At 36.0% G+C, this 17,073-nt stretch overlaps 1 long non-coding RNA gene across 3 annotated transcripts in view; it reads right to left on the bottom strand.

The window, feature by feature from the left end:
• Positions 1-2,174: 2,174 nt before the first annotated feature.
• The window catches only part of LOC149773789 (uncharacterized), a 108,265-nt gene continuing 93,366 nt past the window's right edge, over positions 2,175-17,073 (bottom strand). Inside the window, exons 1-3 of one of the 3 annotated variants that reach the window (XR_016417272.1) lie at positions 5,320-7,096; positions 4,947-5,114; positions 2,175-2,667 (exon numbers count right to left, since the gene is read on the bottom strand). This is a non-coding gene — a long non-coding RNA (uncharacterized LOC149773789). Of the gene's footprint in view, positions 2,668-4,946; positions 5,115-5,319; positions 7,097-17,073 lie in introns of those variants that run through there. The other 2 variants (XR_016417274.1, XR_016417273.1) reach the window with 2 other exon arrangements.

Below are 17,073 nucleotides of genomic sequence, written 5' to 3'. Positions count from 1 at the left end.
TTTCAGTTATTCTGTACAATGTTGGTGCAAATACGTTCCATTTATCGATGTATATACATTGTAACTAAAGCACATACAAATCCACGATCGACATTTCTCTCTCTCTCTCTCTCGCTCTCTCTGTATCCATTGTACAAGATGTAATGAATATATTCTTGCTTTACTCTTTGTAGCTAGCGCTCTCACTTTCTCTTCATATGTTCTTATCACGTAGGTACATTATACTTTTTGACTTGCGTTATAAAAGTATAATGTACCTACATGAGGAGCATCCTTACTGAGGATAAAAAACGCCAGAAGAAATAAAGTAGACCTATAGCGAGTATGTCCTGTTTTCAGGATATATATATATATATATATATATATATATATATATATATATATATATATATATATATAGAGAGAGAGAGAGAGAGAGAGAGAGAGAGACAGACAGACAGACAGACAGACAGACAGACAAAGATAATACAATACTGATTATAAAGATCCGGATTATTTGCACGTGCGGACTACTATTGTCCACATATATGTCAGGCAACACCTAGGTAATATGTAGAATCCTTTCATATACACTTTGTTGTGAATATAATACATAATCTGAAAGTGACACAGACAATAGCAGCTGTGAAAATTTCAAAGTTCTTCTATTCAGATTAGCTAAGTACAGGAAAGTTCGTGCCAAGGGAGTTATAGACGGACAAAGGATCCATCAAGTTCCTAAGTCGAACAATGTCTGCATGTCTTTAATTGTAAGAAACTGTGTCATAAACAAATACGAAAACGGTGTCATGACAAAGCAAATTGGTGTATTGACCTTGTGACCCGCCTTAATCAGCGCCTCGGCTTACAGAGCATTAATGTGCAACATAGGAACATTGACACTCTCATTTTGTTCCGGTAAATGCAACTTTGAAATAACTCATTGATCAACTTCTCGATTACAAATCTAGTTTATCTCATTACTATATTTCTGACTTCCTGTTGAACTAACACATTTTTCTATACATGTACCGGCACGTGGGCCTATTACTTTCGGTGTTGTGCTGAACCTGAAAACAGATAATAGAGCTGGTTCAATATATAGTCTGTGATGTTTTTTAAATTAATAAGACAACCGAAGAGGAATTTCTAAGGTTGAACATTTTCATGCAACATAAGATATCGTAAAAATGCATCTTTGTCTGATAAGCATGCACTGGTTTTGTTGTTATAAAATGTTCGGTTTTGATCGATAACATTTAATAGTTATATTCAATATGTTGTGCGTATGTAAACATTTATGTAAAAATCCCATTCAGTATCACGTTAGCCTAACTTCATGACATTTAGTACTTCTTCCTTGACGTATTTCTTTAAAAGATCAATTTAGGTACGGTTCATTTATCTCGAACTGACTAAATGGAAAATTAGTAATAGTGAGATCCGTTTGGGGTAGCACTTAATTTAGAATATTAAATGCACGTAGATCGATGAGTTTGGAATAAGTGAAATAGTTTGTATTATCAAAAACGTTTTAAATATATAAATACAAATACACAAATTATGCAATTGCTTTCTTCCAAAGTATACATGTCATCCCTGACCAGAACTCGTCAACTTGCTATCTATCAATGTTTACGTTACTTAGAAATATATTATATCATATAATTGTTGTATACAAAACCGGACACAGCAGTGCGATGACGAGACACAAAAAACCCAACTCTGAACTAACCAAACCGAACACCAAAATATCGAATCAGGTTTTAAAAATGAATGGAGAAAAATAGTCGCAGTAAACGTCATGAAGATAAAAACTACGTGTTATATAGTTATTTCAAGCACATGTAAGACTGAATACGAAAAACCAGCAAGCATTTCTCTAAAAAAGATGCACATTAATCATGTCTTACGTTACATAAAACTTTTCAGCATTTGATATTCTTGTGCAATTGTCAATTATGCACAGATTACGTTAAACGATCACCAGGTATATTGTATGAAACACACACACACCCAGTCCCATTGTATCGCACAGGACCGGAAGGGATACGAAAGATTCTAAGCTGATGTATATACAATACACATTTTTGTTTTCGAGATCAATCCTACGGATCATACTTTAAATGTATGCAGCTACTTTAAATTCTGACCACCTCTGTTATTAAGGAAACAACGATTGACCGAGAAGTTCGGACTGCAAGGAACTACTTTATTTATTCTAGAGACAAATAGAGTCGTAGATATTGTTGAAGTGGTCTGAATAGATTTTTGTTTATTTGTCTTCTTTGTTGTTGTTCCGTTGCCGAGAACTTTCCGGCTGAAAAAAAATGTACGATTTTCTTCGGTTAATTATTGTGCCGTCATATATCCAAGGCATATTATTGTATCACAGAAGTAACCGAGGATTTTCCGATTGGTACAATACAATGAGTGAAGTATAACAATTATATCATCCTACTCTCCTACTCAAGCCAAAAGAAGTCATTCAGAAATTCCATATCAAATAATTCGTAATCAACAATTTAACAGGTAGTATTAGTTGATTAATACATGTGCTCGCGGATGGAAATATCACTTCAGCAAATTGGATGGTTGGGTTCATGCTGAATCCAATAAGTGGTTCTCTGGATGCCCCTGTTGCGAATTTGAGAATTCTCTCTATTGTGACCTGTCCTCGTCTTCCATCTGAAAAGACAAAAATAGGAACGTAAGTAATGATGTTCGCACATGACGTAATATTTGCATGCTTTTACTATGACGTAATATTTCAAATGTCATTATTAATTTCAAGACGTATTTACTATTATTATGTGCTCAATTTTTTTTCTCCGTTAACTTTACATTATCAGAATCGTTCAGTATTTTACGACATTGCACACCTTCATATTGCACCCACGCGCAGGACACGTGTGCCCAATAGTGTATTAGGAACTACTTTGTAAACAAATCATGTACAGTCGCATAGTAGGTGCAAAACGTTTAGGATAATTAAACTTGTTTCTGAATGAACTAAACAGATGTTTCGTGGACTGCTACATACCAACTGCTTTGGTACATTCCACGTTAACGTTTTGATACATTGTTACAAATTTTGCGATAGACACAAGATTTCATAAAATTGCTTGGTATCTACAAATAACATGCAAGCTATAAAGGCATAGACTGTCTCCTTTAGCTGGTAATAAGAATGGCAAAAAATATACTTACAGTTTTACATGCATAATTTTCATCAAAATGTACTTTCTTAGTTCTGCAAATCCGAATTACATGAGCCATGTCATGAGTTCTCAAGCCTGATTACACATTTCGAAATTGTACTGTAATTTCGACTATATTCCAAGTGCAATTACATCCTCCTTACTGCACTCAAAATGAAATAAACATTAAATTCAATAGTGTATTTTTGATAATTGCAATTGAAACACTTCATGTTTTCCCCACATTATGATTTTAGTTAGTCAACGACAGAACAAACACACATTTGCACATGTAAACACGCTTCTCCCGCGCTGCTTCAGTCCAGTGTATTTCTTGTACAATTGGCACAGATGAATCCAGTCCAAAATCATGAACTTTCGTAGAATCGAAACAAAATACCAAAATCTATTCATTTCAGATCAAATGGAAAAGTTGTTGCAATGCGCATTCATTGACAATATGACTGCAAATTTCAATTTTAACTAGATACGCCATTTTCTTTCGAAAGTTATGTCGAGCGCGTGACTAAGTTCAAATTTTTCTGGGCAAAGTTATATACGCATTAATAATGATGTTGTTGTGTAATGGTGAATCTGCACTTGTGTATTTAGTTTTGAATATGTCATACATTCAGTTATTTTGTTTCTTGTAGGGTATTTTGTTTATAGGTAGAATAAGGTAGAATAAAAAGGTATAAGTATGTAGAATAAGAAAATGAGCATATAATAAAAAGGTTACTGCATTTGTATGGGAAAATATGAACTCGTCTTTTCGGATGGATATACTGCACTCCCAAGGTCGTGCAGTATTCCATCCAAAAAACTCGTTCATATTTCCCCATACCAATGTAGTAACCTATAAATAGGTCGATCTTTCGTCGTAAATGTCAAAAACGAGCATAAGAATGTTGTAAATTATTGGCACAAAACTTGTTGAGCATTTGTACCTTCAATGTTCTTAACAGATTTATTCATGGTGTGTGACTGTTATCAGATTCATATACTTCTGCTAATACAGGCTAATACGTATAGTGTTCTTGTTTGGACTTTAAATATTTGACACCATCGAGAAGCTATTAAAATTATAAACAATACATGTTTTAATCAGCTTGTGAGATTTATTATATACATCTCTTTCATGTCATTTATGCTGCCATTAACTTTTTGTTCTGCATTTGTCTTTCAAATGAAGGACATTATAAATATAAAAATGAATAAAGAAGGAATGGTAATTTATAACAGAGAACATTTATTAGTAAATGTGTATATTATTAATACTGAAGTCCATGTGAGACACAGGGATAATCTCATTCGTGAATTGGGCTGCATGATAGGTTTGGTAATTGTCAGTCTGAGATAAACACTGCATAATACATGTTAGGCATTCAAAACATTATACAAATAGTTATCAAGAAGAAACGTTCTGCTTGGCAATGCTCAGAAACATTATCAAACAAGTACGACACTACAACAAAAAGACATTTTATAAATCAGAAGTATGAAAAATCCGTTTTACCTCAAGGATAACCAATATGAGTACAAATAAACTTTTGTTACACTGTCAAGGCGGAGAAAGGCAAATGATCTGATGATTGGACCATGTAGGTGAAACATTTTCTCGAAAACTACTGTTTTGTTTCTGACAAATTTGGTTACATTACACACACGTGGTTATGGAGAAGTCATTTGTAAACAGACGTAGCCTGAAATGATCTATAACATTGCTATATGTATCCTTTCAAGTAAAAAATGCGTCCCACAACTTACCGTAGACTTCTATCAGGTATCGCACACAATGGCGACACGTATTTTCTTAAGGTACCATCCGGGTACGAAGACGACTTTAACTATGTGTAACAAACGGTTGACGTCATCCGGTCGGGTGATGAACCTTGCCTGAAAAGATATCTAATAGTGGTTTTTGTGTGTGATGAGCTGAAACAAAAAAAAAAATATTAAAACAATTGTTTAAATAGATTGGAATAGTACTTGCTGCATCCGTAAGTTTCAATCAAAATACCAGAAGTAAATCACTAACATTGTGCATTTGTAACGTGTTTTAAAATTACATGTCAAAAAAGATTTTCTCTAGAAGTCTGCAGTCAGCACTATATAGACGAAGACACTAACAGTGAGTTACCTGATAATTCCGGTTCTGTTCAGTCCTGATTTAAATTGGGATAATGTATCGCCTTCTGCTGACACTGTAAAGGCATAAGTCACTGATGCAAAGGTATTCATTTTTTCACGATTGTAAGTATAAAAGCTGCAGGCATGTTCATAAAAACTACAAGCATTGTTGAACAGTTTTCTTTTGCTCATGGCAATGATAATTATTGTATTACATGCTGTATGTAGATCCAATATTGGGTCAGCTTTTACAAAAACCAATATATATTTCCGAGTCTTCAAAAAAATAACAACTATTCTATTGTATTCCATTCAGAATAAAATGTCCTTGAATCGAGTACATGTCAAGTACTGTGTTGGTCAGGACTAATGACAGGAAAACGAGGCTACCATGGTCATGACGTCATTCTGCAGCAACACAAAGGCTCACACTGGATGGAGAAACAAAAACAAACAAGTAAACAAAACATCATAAAATTACAGTAAAATAAAATGAAATAATACACAGTATGCATGTATGTATGTATGTATGTATGTGTGTGTGTGTGTGTGTGTGTGTGTGTGTGTGTGTGTGTATGTATGTATGTATGTATGTATGTATGTATGCATGTACAGTCAGAGAGAGAGAGCGGTGTAAACAGATGATTACTTATAACTGAGAACAACTTTGTTATAACTGTGATGCTGGGTTTTTTCCCGCTTTCTTGCCAACATAGAGACCAGTGTAATTGGGTTCAGACGAACAAGAAAATAAGCCGAAAGGTTATCATGGAGGTGAATTGTTCTTTCTAATTTATTACTGCGCAAGGAATGTTAATTGGTTCTAATTGTGAAGTAATAAAGTTGTACATGTACACTTCTGAGCAAAATGTGTACATGTACAAATCTCTGTTACTTTAATGTTGATCCGTCACGTACACATTTGAGCAAAATGTGTACATGCACAAATTTCTATTACTTTAATATATAGATCCGTCACGTCAAAACGTGTACATGTACAAATTCATGTTACTTTGAAGTTGTACTCTGGGGGCCATCGTAGGTTTCTGTAAACAAACTAAATGTTCAACGTGTGAAATAAGCGTTATCAACAAACTACGTGACCTTGAAATGCTGTTCTAAATTTCATCTTTCATGCTTCCAACTTGGTTAAAATCACGTGTTCTTCAATTAGGACAGTCAAGATATGATTTTATTCAGATTGCACGTTTTGACTCTGTAAAAAGCAACATGTTTACCGAGTAGATTTAACAGAAAAAACAGGTCGTATTCCGTAACTTTAGTATTACGTCAATTGTACAATAATGCAGATATTATCAGTGGAGATTTTATTTAATTGTTAAATATATATCTCATTCAAATTTTGTGAGAATTTTTTATACTGTTTTCTGAAAGATAATATTCTTGCCGATTGTCTTGACTTTTTTTTTATCTTCTTTGAATACTGTTCATTTTCAACCTTGGAAATAACCATGGAATTTGTTATATTTGAAAACAAGACTTCAATTTTTGCCTCGTAAGCTTGTTTTAGATTGCCAATTTTAACAAATATGACAAACTGATACCCTTCTTAAAGCAAGTATGATTCATATCAGAGTAGGATTCGGGGTGGGGGACAATGCTTATTATAACAGTGCTGTATGATTACTTCTTACCTTCCTAAAGGTTTTAACAGGTGAGAATATCGATCCTGGATCCCACTGGTATCAAATGGACTTATTCATTTGTATACTCCCGGATGTGTCAAATTAGCTCTTTAAAATTTTTTTTTTTTTTTTTTTTTTTTTTTTTTTTTTTTTTTTTTGTAGATTATAGAAACAAGCGATCTATTTATATTAAAGTTAATCATTGCGTATAATCAGGTGTTCGAAGGTTCAACACGAGGACACAAGCGCACCTAATGCATATCGGAATACATGTCACCTCACACAATGGCCTCATCCGGTAACAGAAGAGTATTGCACATTTTTGAGTGTATGGTGAACCAAATGTGTCAAATTTCTGATACCGGTATATACTGTTAAATGACGGTTAACATCTATAAAATTTCCGATAACAAAGAACACAATTTTTTAACTTAAAACACATAATAACATGCGGATGCAAGAGTCTGACTGTTAATTAACTCCAATTAGTCGAGTGTATTTTGGTGGATTTTCCTTAAAAATGACAGGCGTTAATCAACAGGCCAGGAACACTGGTTTTCTTGGGATAAGACGATTCACTCTTGGGCATAACGATCTCGCTTATAGGCTCACGTCCAGGTTAAAAATTTTGATAACAAGTTTATGCCCGCCCCCCCCCCCCCCCCCCCCCGCACACACCATACATTAACATTCTACATTTTATTATATGACAAATTCATATTCTGTGATATTCATAACAGTCGATGTCTTTGTCTGCGGATGTGATTTTCTGTTGAAGGCAAACATTGATGCAAAATTTCGTTTGTCTTTTGCGAATAAGCAATAACTGTACGGTATATTGTCTTATATATAAAAGACTTAGAGGGAAATATAGTTTAATGTCAAATCTGTCTGTCTGTCTCATATTGTGGCTTTGATATACACTGCTCGATTTACTGTTACTTCAGCTTGATCATTTTAACACAATTTGAATAATTTTCTCCCTCGGACATTAAATCAGCGTTCTATTGTGAAATTTACCATGACGACGACATACGTTATTTTCTCTTATTTTCAAGGCGTAACCACTTGGGGGGGGGGTCAAAGGTTCCTGTCACAGTAAGTCTTTCTTTTAGACAATTTCCATCATCTCGTAAAAAATATTATTTTTTTGCAAAAGCTCGATAGACATTGTTTATATTTCTTTTCCCTGAGAAAAATGAGATAATGCATACTTTCCACAGTTGTACATAATGCCTGACAACCATTTTTATCGCATACAGCGCGCATTCCTATTCGTTGCGCGACGTTAGTATATATGGTTTATGTAGGTAAGGAGCAGATACATTAACATACGTACGATTGGACGGTCACACGGAGAGCGTCACATTATATATGCATTTTTTAAAAGTACTAACTCGCGGGGCCCCTGTGAGCGCGAGGCCCCATTGGGCCAAATCGGTTTAATTGGCCTAAGGCTGGCCCTGACTACGGGATCCAGCACTGAATTATGTACGAATTTTCAAAAAAGGCGCGCACTTGATATATGTAGAGTTTATCCATTCCAGGCTTTTTGGTGGCCAATGTTTTCGAGCATTTACTTGCAATTAATGAACAAACACTACAACTTGACGACAAAGTGGATGTTTTCAAAGCGAAGTATTTTTACGCACTCGACACATCATGTCCCGTCGCGTCACAAATTTAGTTTCGCACAGTAACTTTACAAGAAAATGACGAATTATTCGTAGCATTAAGATGACCTAGGTCAGGTCAGGTCCTCGGCAATTGCATTATAACTAATGATAATCTACCCCTAGGAAAAGAAAACGATGAAATTATACGGAATCCTGTAATATAAGACTTCTTGATAATTGTTATTACATATATTATCAGAAGACTGGAGACTTGTCCGAAATCATCTACACTTTTGGCGGATCGAACAGCTATATTGGTACTTTGTCCCAGCGACATCTATTGGATTTCATGTGTTGCTTCCCTTTGTATACAATGCCAACTAACTAATAGCGTGATGCATTGTACATCCGCCGAAAACGGTGGTTGCAATCGACCTAAAATGGATACTTTGTAAGTTTAACATTGAAAGTATGACTAGTACCAGAGGGAAGCCATTACAGGTGTATTTGAGTGAAAGGTATTTGTGCAAACACTGACCGACACTGGAAAATTGTTTATTTATCAGCCCAGTCAATTTGTGTGCTCCCTTTTCTCGATCACGTAAGAACATAATCGGATAAATCAACCCCACAAATCTGTGTTGATACTGATGGACGATGTTGTGGGTCTGATGTCACCTGTTTATTAAAATATGCAATTCTGCTGCATGCAATCATTCTTGAACAAACCCGTATACACTTTCGACACATACTGGTAATTGGTAACAGCCATATCAAGCGCGAAATTCAAAATGGCCACATGACAGATGGTTGTGCTATTCCAGGTGGATTTACAAGTCACCAAGCATATGATTTGCTCAGGAAATATAATCTACATATCACCAAAACAACCCTTCAGCCGACGGTAGCTGCACAGCTATGAGAAATACCAGTAAGTGTATAAAATATACATCGATGTATGCGAAAAATTTGCATGCAGATAATTACTGCTTTTAATGAATACATGATATCAGCCCTTCACCCGTGATGATATTGATTTTCGGGTCAATATCATCACGGGTGAAGGGGTGATCTATCGGCCCAGTAGGAACAGTGTTGAAAATTTAAAATGTGAACAACTTAATTTTGATTGGGTGCCGTGGCTTGCCGCCGCATCAAATGAATTTCACAATCCCGAATTTCAGAAATATTTGCTCGATATGCCATGGTGTAGATAAGGTTATCGGAACCTTGCTAGCGAAGATGGTCTGAAACCAACTGTACAATGTACAGCTACAAAACAAAATGAGAACACTAAACATTAAATGAAATCGCCAGACACGTGACGAATCAAACGACTGAAACGCACCTACAACTATTACTTCTCAGATATTTTGTAGACTTGTACAACCACATTTCACCACGTGATTCTTTATAATGCCAGTCGGTTTTTGTAACTTTGTTGCAATTCTAAAAAATTTCGACGTCTTGCAAAAGTTGAAAATTATGCTAGCTGAAACAGTTGCGATTTGTCCGTATTGGTGCATCCGGCGTACATAACTCTATGATCGTGAATTTACAGCGTGTTTGGCCTTTCAGATGTGCATTCTCTTATGCGGATGCTATTTATAGTGCGCGCAGCAAGTCGTGAGCAATTAAATTAATAACGACATTTATCACGTTGCACTAGCGTGTGACCAGGTCCACGTTTTACTGTGTCGTACGCTGCTCAACAAATTGGATATGAAGAATGGACTACAACACGCACTGATTTTTGACGAGTTAATGAAGTATTTTATATATGTTGGTTTTTCTATCCAACTAAGAATACTATAATCAACAGTATACACTGTTTTCTGATAAAAATTTGCCATCAATAAATTTGTCAAAAAGACACATTTTGGCTTTTTTGATAAATCTTAGCAACAGTCAGCTTTCGCCTTCCAATCTACACATACATGTGTGCAGTCTTTATTTACCTTAGGTGGGGGCTTCCCACAGGGTCAGGATTGGTTGTTCATGCTTGTGCTGATATGACAAAGTTGTAGCTTTGAGTTTCGACTCCGGACTCAACAAACCAATCCATCGTCGTACTTTAAGAACACTAGATAATGCAGATAAACTCGGATGTATAAGGATTTAATTTGATTGATATACCTTCCTTATTTAATTTGATTGATATACTTTCCTTATCACCTTTATTTACAATGCGTTATGTGCAATTTTCATATACAAGAGTTTACTGAATATATATAAAATTGTGCAAGACCTTTCTGAGGATTTTTCAAACACAGTATTAGCAATGGGGAATATTTCGGCAATATAAATATATTATTGTTTAACAACATATAGTCTCTTGGTTTGTAATAAGGTGAAATTGTCGCAAAATCCGTGAAGTTGCGAAGTTCTAAGTCGTGCAGCTTTCGATTACAACTCGTAGCTCAACAGGACGCTGTCAATAAACCTTTCAACTGATTTATTCGTAGTTAATTCTTTGGATAAACATTCACTTTTCGTCCCGTTTCCGTTAATATTACCAATATTTTCTGTAATTTCTTTCACGAAATAGATTATTTTAGGAAGGCTGTAAAGACTTTTTTTCTCAAAATCTGTTAAACGCGTCAGAAGTGGCACTACAACAAATGTATTATGAACTTCCACTCCAGTGGATTTTAATAAACCCCAACAGCTGTGTCTGCTTGAATGGCAGGTTGATCCAATTATGGACAATTAATCTAAAACTTAATGGAAACAGGGGAGAAAATGAGTAAACAAAAAGCAGAGAAAATTGATCTTTGTTGGGACATTGATGAAAACATTCAATAACAGATTCTATTTAGAATTAGCTGCTCAGTGCCGGAGTTGTGATGAATTTTCCGTAATATTCTTTTAGGATTTGTTACTGTATATTTAATACATTCAGACTTAAGAAAATAACCCCTCGTCGTTTTCAGACGAAGGCTTAATTTTGTGTGTGGCAAAATAGCAGTTACGACCCTTGAAAGAGAATTCTGGAATATATATATATATATATATATATATATATATATATATATATATATATATATATATATATATATATATATATAATGATTATTTTTTTATTAACGTGTCAATCGACAATACAGCGTGTAGTGTAGTACAAAATTATTTATCTACTAGGTTATATTTAATGCATGGTAACTAAAAGCAAAAATTTGAAAACAAATATTTGTCTATGTGGTTGATGCATGCAGACAAGGAGATGGGTGCTGTACCGTGCAGAGATTCCAGCTCAGTTCTCTGTAGGGGACAAAATAAAAGACGTTTTATATAATTTCATTTCATTTTATCACGCATCTCATTGTACCATAGCTATCTATTGTAACAGAAATAGTATGAAAAGGGTAGACCTATATATGTACCTAGATAAATATTACCAATTACATTAATGAAGGGTAGACCTATATGTGTACCTAGATAAATATCATCAATTATATTAATGAAAGGTATACCTATATGTGTACCTAGAGAAAAATATCATCAATTACATTACTGAAAGGTATACATATATGTTGTACCTAGATAAATATCATCAATTATATTAATGAAAGGTACACCTATATGTGTACCTAGAGAAAAATATCATCAATTACATTAATAAAAGTTAGACCTATATGTGTACCTAGATAAATATCATCAAGTACATTATTTATAACGACCATAAGTTTGTTGGCACGATTATTACAGCTTTACTTGTGTGTGTGTGTGTATATATATATATATATATATATATATATATATATATATATATATATATATATATATATATATATATATATATATATATATATACTTTTGTAGTTTTGTATATATACTTTGCACAGTTGGTTGCCAAGAATTTTGTTCGTAAGTGATGTAACAGATGCTGTTAAGCAACAAGAAATTTGATGTGTTTCAAAATAAAGCTTATTTTCCCCTACTTCTTTATCCATGCGATACACCAAGCAATTAATTTTAGTTGTTTGAAACTGCTCAACACGAATGTAGTGTTCTTGGCCAACATCTTCTCTGTAATCTGCAATTTGGACCTATTCCTATTCTTCCAACGCTTCATCCTGAAACATAATGAATATGTTCACTCCTTTTTCTATTGAAACTGTTCAGTTGTCTTTTTTTCTGTATTTATTTTTGATTGCCAAAAGTTCGAATGCATTTCTGTACTAAATTGTCGTCGGTTTTAGCAAGACTTTCCTAAACATTTTATTTCCAATCCGATTACTGCATATCATCTTTTTATCTTTGATTGTATAATTGCAGGCATTGACTTGACTGCTCTGTGTAATTGCAGGCACAAACTTTACCGTTTTGTGTAATTAGGGGCATATAATTTACATTTTGTTTGATTGCAGGTGTAGACTGTACTGCTTTGTGCAATTCAGGGCATATTCTTTACTGCTTTGTGTAATTCCGGGCATATAATTTACTGCTTTGTGTAATTTCGGGCATGTACTTTACTGCTTTGTGTAATTACAGGCATATACATTGTTGTTTTGTGTAATTGCAGACATATACATTGTTGTTTTGTGTAATTGCAGGTATATATTTACTGCTTTGTGTGATTACGGGCATATGTTTAACTGCGTGATATGCATTGAAATCATTTATCTTGCTAGGATGGTTGTTTGTAACATGTTGAGAAAGATTCCACATATCACACATATCCCTTACCTAGTGATAAGGTACATAAGGACACTGATTGCTACCTATATTAGGTAAGATAAAGTAAGTCACTGATATTTACTATTTATTACTACAAAATTAGGTCACTCACAGGCACTATTTGTTTTATTTTTTAGCAAAATGTCTGAGAAGCAACATAAAGCATAACAGAGACGGCAGTAGTTAAGGGGGATCTTATAGGGTCAATGGGACTTATCATTACAAATACCCTTGGGACAATATAGGGTCTATGTAAATTTAACATGGAGAAAAATCGTGGGAACATATAGGGTCTATGGGAATTAACATGGACAAAAACCCTGGGACAATATAGGGTCTATGGGAATTAACATGGCCAAAAACCCTGGGACAATATAGGGTCTATGTAAATTTAACATGGTCAAAAAACCCTTGGGACTGTATAGGGTCTATGTAAAATTGAAACAGGGAGGGTCTCTATTTTTTTTTAAAAAAAATAAAATAAAAAATAAAATAAAAAAAGGGGTAGGCAATGGAAAGACTATCTCTTTTCGAGAAATATGGCTGGCCCTGAAAAGGGCCTTTGGTTTATGTTAATATGCCCTTAACATAAAGGGCATTTGCGACATCTTCTTGTCCTCAAACTTCGTCTTACAGCAGGGCCATACATCAGAGTCCTCTTGAGGCAACCTTGTCTCTCTATATAGACTCTTCTTATCCACAGGCTGCTGCTGGTCCTGTGGACAACGGTCCACTTGGATCGGACATACATGAGCATGTCCGTCCTGAACATCATTGTTGACACAAGGGTTGAAGATTCAACGTCTGTCCACATGTTGAGGCTCCGACAATAGGTGAATCAATGCAGTGAACTGCGCTTATTTATAGGGACAGAAAGGATTGAAACGGATTGAGTTCATTCACCAATCCTAACACGCGTTACAGAATTCAGTCAGTCCGCATCCAATCCGAAGAGAGCAGTCTGTGACGTCACGTAGTCTATATAGATTCGCTAGCGCTTGTGTGCAGTCAATCTATGCGACAGTGATTCAACATGACGGAAACTCAGAAAACGATCCAATGGGGTGCACCAGCAGGGGAGACCGCCCAAGGGAACCCGGACTTACTTTCAGAAGAGGTACATTGGGATTTTGTCGATTTTCTCTCCTCGCAAGAATTTGTTCCGGAACCTTCGTTACCTTCTTCATTACCGCAAGTGGAGAATTTTAGACAGAGACAGAAAGAAGAATTGGAGAAATTTATACAACGACAAAAGGAAGCGGAACAGGCTTTTCTCTTACAGCAACAGCAACAAGAAGAAGAGGTAAGAAAAAAACAACAGCAAGAAGAAGTAGCAGCAAATCAACAAGAGGGTGAAAATCAAACGGTCACGGTACTGTTGGACATTTTAGCGGAGTTAAGAAGTCTGAAACAAATGTATCAGACTTCTTTATCACGACCGAAGAGAATACGACCTTCCCGAGCTAAACACGTCAACCCTGTGACTAAGCCTACCGTACCACCCTTAGTGATTTCAACCCAGTCATTATCATCATCATCAACATTACGCAGTCCAGAAGTAGGCCTTGGCCGTGGCAAAGGCATAAGGCAGTTAAAGTTGATTGCTTAAACTCACCCCTACATCATAAAGAAAAAAGGCCCTTTTCAGGGCCACCCACATATCTCGAAAAGAAATACAATTTCAATTTGCCAATAACTCAAAAAAACCCCACCCATTTTACCCTTATAGTACGTGTCTTTGTATGAGTGCGTGAGTGTAGCTTCTTATTTTAAAATCAAAACTCAAAGACTCTTACATTATATCATTCATTTATTCTTTTATCCATTTTTTACAATCCAATTCACAATTCACATCATAACACTTTAATTTAAAGTTCATTGACTTCTTCTTTCTCCTTGTTTAGTCTCTCTGTTTTTTGAACTTCTTCACTGTCACACTCTTTTCCTCTTCTTCCTCCTCACTTTCTTCCCTTCTTCTTTTCTTCTCCTGTTTCTTTTTCTTCACCTGTCTGCTTTCTTCCTCTGAAGAATCCCTCTCTTCTTCTGAAGAATCCCTCTCTTCTTCTGAAGAATCCTTCTTTTCTTCTGACTCCTCTTGTTTCTTTTTTGGGCAATCTGGAGACCAATGTCCTTTTTCTTTACAATAATAACAGGTATCTTGACTTTTGTCTTTTTTAGCCCCTGTTTTTGTTCTTTTTTGACGGTCTGGACACTCTGAAGACCAATGCCCTTTCTTCTGGCAGATATAGCAAGTATCTTGACTTTTATCTCGAAAGGAAGGAGAGTAGTCCGTAGGCTGGTCTGAAGAGAATTTTCTAATGACCCCTCGCAAAGCTCTGACGAAACGTTCCATCTGGTTAGTCTCTTCCATCGTTGTGCTCGGCTTGAGAGTGAAATGAATAGTGAAAGGATAAGACACACACCCTTTTATATACGCTGGTCTGCTATGACTATAAAGTAGCTCATGGTGTTTGAACTTGAGTCATTTGACTTTTTGCTTTCAAGATGAAACGATCTAATTCATTCGAGAAGAAAGAAGAAGAAAAAGAAAGTAAGAGGCAGAAACGTGATCTATCGCCTCGTACCAGGGCTGAAATCTTGGCACAAATTCATGCCAGTGATTTTGAAGAGGACATGAGTGAACCAGAATCCGAACCCTCTAAACCAAGTTCACCACCCTTAGTCAACCCTGAAAAATACTATTCCATTCGAGAGACGGAAAAGCGCTCCTCTAGAAAATTTAGAACCACGGCTTACAAATATACGGTGAAGTTTAAAGATTTCAAGTCCGAAGTACCGTTAGAGAAAGCAGAAGGGTTCATCACCGGAGTGTGGGATTCTCTGCTCACTTCACTCAAGCGACAATGTCAACCCAAAGAAGACGATCGCTTGAGACTTTCCATACAACACGACGGTTTGAAATCCCCTGTTTGGATCGAGTTTAGCACCCCTGCAGAATTGACCGCTTCCAAAGTCATGGACAAGATTCAACACGTGCAACAATCTAATGACCAGTTTGACATCACCGATGGAAAAGCCACATTGGACATGACCCACGTCTCTCCTCCTCAAGGAACCGGACGCAAAAAGATGTTATTGGTGAATGACCTTCGCAGCATTAAGCGTAGCCTTGTCCAAAGTCACAATCCTCATGACCAGATGTGTTTAGCCCGTGCCATCGTGGTGGGACGAACCTATGCCAACAAGAACGACACGGTAGAATGGAAAAGAGACTGGGAGAACATTCGACAATCGGACCGAGCCAAACAACGAAGTGAAGCAGAACTCCTGTTACGACAAGCTGGCATGTCCAAAGACACACCCTGTGGCATTCCTGAGATGCAAAAATTGCAAGATGCCCTAGCTCCACGATACACCTTGAAAGTGTACCCTCAAGAAGTGCGCGGGTCTTTGTTGTTTCGAGGGCAAGATTTTAAGGACGGAAAATACATTCACGTTTATCATCACGATGACCATTTCGATACCATTACCAGTATCACCGGATTCCTGGGATACGGTTATTACTGTGAGAAATGTGACCATGGTTATAATAATCGAGAGCAACACAAGCATTGTGGATCGAAATGCTCAGGATGTTTGGCCTCTTCACCCTGTCTGAGCGAAGAACCAGTGCCTTGTTCCACTCGTCTGCGCACGTTTGTCAGCCCCACCTGTTACCAACAACATCTGAAAACGCAAGGTTCACAGAAGAAATGTGCTTGTCAACTCCTGAGATTGTGCCCTACGTGTGAACAAGTCATACGTACCAATAATACCAAGGCACACATATGTTCAGGAAAGAAAAAATGTCACATTTGTCAC

The sequence above is a fragment of the Sinohyriopsis cumingii genome, unplaced genomic scaffold (genome assembly GCF_028554795.1).
Source record: "Sinohyriopsis cumingii isolate HCF-2022 unplaced genomic scaffold, ASM2855479v2 utg000555l, whole genome shotgun sequence".
In the NCBI taxonomy this organism is placed as follows: Eukaryota; Metazoa; Mollusca; class Bivalvia; order Unionida; family Unionidae; genus Sinohyriopsis; species Sinohyriopsis cumingii.
This window is presented reverse-complemented; position numbering and strand designations above follow the sequence as displayed.